The 4,869-nt window shown below is 40.7% G+C and overlaps 1 pseudogene; it reads left to right on the top strand.

Annotated features, from left to right (window-relative positions):
• Positions 1-1,243: 1,243 nt before the first annotated feature.
• LOC102829773 overlaps positions 1,244-4,869 on the top strand; it is a 38,361-nt pseudogene continuing 34,735 nt past the window's right edge.

Here is a 4,869-nt window from a genome sequence, read left to right on the forward strand (position 1 = left end):
GGGTTGCACCTCAAAGTAAAGAAAACAAGAATCCTCTCCCTGGACATAAACAATGTCCATATAAATAAAAAGAAGATTGAAGTTTTCAAAGATTTTGTTTTGTTCAGATCAACCCCAGCACTCATGGAAGCAACAGTCAGTGTATTGCATTAGTCAAATCTGTTGCACAAGACATCTTTAAAATCTTTAAAAGCAAAAATATCAGTTTGAGGACTAAGGTGCACCTGACACAAGCCATAGTATTTTCAGTAACCTCATATGCATGCGAAAGTTGGATGGTGAATAGGAACAATGTAGAAGAATTGATGCATTTGAGTTACGGTGTTGGAGGAGAATATTAAAAGTACCACGGGCTGCCAAAAAAAAACAACAACCAAACAATCTGTGTTGGAAGAAGTATAACCAGAATGCTCCTTGGAAGCCAGGATGGCCAGCCTTCATCTCTCATACTTCGGACATATTACCAGGAGGGACCAGTCACTGGAGATATCATGTTTGATAAAGTGGAGGGTCAGAGAAAAAGAGGAAGACCCCCAATGAGATGTATTAGCACCGTAGCAGCGACACTGGGTTCAAACGTAGCAAATACTGTGAGGTTGGCGAAGGACTGGGCAGTGTTTTGTTCTGTTGTGCATAGGGTTGCTATGAGTCACCAACTCCATAACACAACAAACCCTCCATAATAGCTAATGTAATGTAATCAACTCTATAATGAGATCTGCTGTGAGCAGCTAATCAATTGAAAGGAAGTGTGTGTGGGGGAGGTAGGTTCTTCCAATGTTTTCAATACTCAGTTAAAGCTTGTTTGCTTTCTGCTGGGTCTGATTCCTGTGTCTGCTTTGTTTCCTGATGATCTTGGATGTCTTAAGCAGCCTGACACCTTACCTGCCTTACCTGTCTTCTTGCCCCCTGACCTCCCTGACCTTGGTTCATTTGACCCACAGACTTGGAATTTGTCCACCTCTACAACCATGCAAACCATTTTCTTGATACAAACTTCTCTTTAAATATATGTATGGATTTCTGATACTGTGCTGTAGGATAAACACTCACCCACAAGGCCAGTTTGAACTAGAAGGTCATCATGCTTGGTTAAGTGGAGGGTCAGCAAAACCGAGGGAGACCCCCAACAAGATAGGCTGGCATAGTGGCAGCGGTAATGGACTCAAGCATAGCAGCAATTGTGAGAATGGTGCAGGACCAGTGGTGTTGTATAGTGTTACTATGAGTTAGAATAGACTCGATGACACCTGATAACTACAACAGTTTTACAGATGAGGAAACCAAGGCCCAAAGAGGGTAAGTAATTTCCTCATGTCAGAAATACAATTCAAATCAGGGTTATCTGATCCCAGAGGCTACACTCTTTATCATGTGCAGGAAAGAATCAAATGTGATCATTGCACAGTGACAAAACAGGTCAAGTCCATCTCCTTTGGAGATGAGGACTATAGTCAAGTTGTTTGGGAGAATGCTTTGCGTATGTCCAACAACTAACTGCTGATATTACTTCATGATTTTCTCCTGTGTTTTTGTCATCACTGGGACAAGGTTTGGTGGTTTCCTTTCTGAGGAGAATGAGAAAAGAGTAATAAGAGGTGAGTAATAAGAGGTGAGTATTAAGAGGTTTTATTGTATAAAACTCGAAATAGTGTAGCTAGTAGATACTTCACCTCCATATAGAATTACAGAGGCTTAATTTGTGGAACTGCAGAATAAGCACTGGGCTTCAAACTGCAAAGTTTGTGATTCAAACCCACCAGCTACTCCTTGGAATACTGAGCTCGAGGGCATGAGAATGGTTGAGGCCCATTTTGAACAAAGAATTTTAAACTTCATGAGTTTCTCTTCTGTTGAATTTTCTCTAAGGTCCTTTCGGCTGTAAGATTCCATGACTCTTTCATAAGTATGTTGCAAAGAATCATAAAATAAATACTTCTATAGTCATAAAAGATGTTATATAGTTAATTTTTTCATGTTCATCTTCCACTTGTGTTTGGGCCAAGGTTCCAACTAGCTCTTGTTGCTTCTTTCAGGGCCCAAAGCAGGAGTCCAACTTGTTTATTAAACAGCAGTTGGAACTACTTCTTTGGGTGGAAGAAGTCAGTAGCTTCAAGGTATTTGTGAGAGATTATCTTAGAGTGGGTCCTCTCAGCATGAACAGAGAATTTGAAAGTACCTGGGGAAAGTGAAGTCTTTACAAGAAAGGGACCTTTTAGAGGACTGTTTGTTGGAAAACCAATCTCCCTTGGTATGTGATGTTGTTCCCTGTGCACAGAGTATCCATAGATCTCTGTATTCTTCAAAAGGGAATATCTCCTCCTGGAGATAGAATTCCCAGCTGAAGCATATCATGCAGAGTTACCACCCAGAGGCTTGAGTGTTACTATGATGCTGAGTAGGTTTCAGTGACACTTTCAGACTAAGAAGACTAGGAGAAAAGGTCTGGCGATCTACTTCTGAAAATCAACCAATGAAAACTCTATGAATCTCAACAGTCCAATTCACAACTGATCATGTGGATGGCTCAGGACTGTGTAGTCTTTTGTTCTGTAATATACTGGGTCATCATGAGCCAGAGGACAACTCAACAACAGCAGACAACAACACATTCTGAAAACAGACAAGTTACCAGACCCAGGAACTTCAAAATGCTGTCTAATTTCAATTCTGTCTGTCATGTCTACAATCTCTTACTTTGTTTTCTGAAATTGAGTTCAGCTTGACCCTGGCTAGCCACTTAAGTCCTGAGGTTTATAATATATTGCTTAGCTTCATGGGTAAATGAGACTCTTTGTTTTGCTCCTATGTCCGTCACTCTGGGAGGGCTTCAAGATTGAATGTTTTCTATCTGCCTTTTCTCTACATCTCTATTCCCTGCTGCTATCTTTGGCTCTGTTGCTCTGAGCAGGATATCTTTTTGTCCTTGCTTAATAATGACTTGGCTGCTAGAGGAGGTAATTTCTCATTGTATTGGTGGAGGATTAGCTGAGAAGTTGGGAGACATTTCCTGTATTAAGCAGCAGGGGAAAGCTTGCTGGGCTTGGGCCTTCTTTTGACATGGTGTCATACAGTTTTTTGTGTTTTTTTCACTTCTCTTTTGGAATGTGCTGAGACCAGTCATCTACATCCAGAGACTCAACTCCTCCCTGATGCTTTGGGGATTTCAGTCCTTTTCCAGGTGTCCGTGCATAAACATGTCTTGTGGGGTGGGGGGTTGGGGGGATGTTGCAACTAGTCTCAGACAATCGCATCAGTTGATTAATTGATATTTGGGCCTCCAAGTGTACTGCATCAACAACTTACTTTCCAGGCCAAAATGCCTTTAAACCTATTTCATACTTCAGATTCTTTGACAGTGAACTCATCAGCCTTCTGCTGGAGGAACCAACTCCTGGACAATTAACTTGAACCAGAGAAGTCTGTCTTCCCTGACAGAATAAAATATCAAGCTTGCAGCTTTGTCCAAATCTCTAAATCAACTGCTTATAGGATATTCTGCGTTCTTGGATTTTCTGGCAACAATCATCAAAAGACTGAATCAAACTGCCCAGAAAAGTTGTCAAAAAGAGACAGAAATCTTCAAATTTTTGTTTTTATTTTCCTTGAGATACAGAGTAAATATTCAAAATCTGATGGAAGAGCATTACTACGAATTTGGTGTCGAGAAAAGTGTTACAGTGGATATGATACAGACTTGTCTTGGGGCAAGAATCTATGGGTTTGAACTTCAATGCCAACTCTTCTTTCCTACAATCTTGTCATCTATAAGAATGGGATAGTTCTAACTCAGAGAGTTGCTGTGAGGAATAAATGTGAGAACACTTTTTAAAGTATAAACATAAGATCACTAGAACGAAATGAGAGTGTATATAAAAACATTTGCAGATTGCAGAAAGCTGCAGAAATGCTAATAGTCATAAAGGTTACAGTGAAAACTTTATAAAAATCATAAACACATTTCCAAGTGTGAGAGAAGCATTTTCTCCTTATAGTGGACATTTATCTTCTAATTAAATGTGATCAGAATGCCCTTCCTAAGATTGGAGCAGTCCCTGCCTTGTGAAATAAAGCCCACCTTCCCCCATAGAGGGTTACACTTCCAGATGTTTTCCCCAGCTAAGGGAATGGCTCCACCATCAGATGCTGCTGCCCAGACTACTCATTAAACCAGCAATTCACAGAAGAGAAACTGCGCCAAATCCATTCTGGTTACAGGGTGGCAGAGATGTACACTGTATCTAGTTTCTGATAAGGCAATAGCTAGAGATCTGGGAGAGGTACTCAAGGCTTACCCTGGTTGTTTCTGGTGCAGTCTCTGTGATGCCTTCAATTCTGTGGATAATTTTCAGTGTTACTTCTTTCCTCCTGTGCAGTAAATAATTAATGCAGCAGGTTTGGGATGTTCAAACCCTGCACATACAAAATAAAAGACTGACCTTTGGCAGGACCTCCTGTAAGATAACCTCTTTGACCTTATAATATTCTGCCTGATAAGAGTATCTTTTGATACCTGGGGCCTTAACCACACTTGATAGTTCATGCTAACATTATGATTTATGATAAGTACCTGGGCCACACTATGTAAGCTTGACCTTTGGAGAGGCAAAAGTCTGAGTAGTTAGGTCAATCATGTAGATGGTTCTGGAAAATCAACCTCAGGTGAGCTTTCCTAGTTTGCAATAAATCAGGTGCTGTAATAATTAAGTTTCTCTGCTATTCATAGAGTTTTCAGTGACTAGAGATTCGGAAGTAGTTTGTTCTTCTTTCTTCTGGAGGAAACAGTCCCTGGAGAAGGATGTCATGCTGGGTAAGGTGGAGGGTCAGAGAAAAAGAAGAAGACCCCTAATGAGATGGATTGGCCAGGTG

Source organism: Chrysochloris asiatica, unplaced genomic scaffold (genome assembly GCF_000296735.1).
Source record: "Chrysochloris asiatica unplaced genomic scaffold, ChrAsi1.0 scaffold00222, whole genome shotgun sequence".
In the NCBI taxonomy this organism is placed as follows: domain Eukaryota; kingdom Metazoa; phylum Chordata; class Mammalia; order Afrosoricida; family Chrysochloridae; genus Chrysochloris; species Chrysochloris asiatica.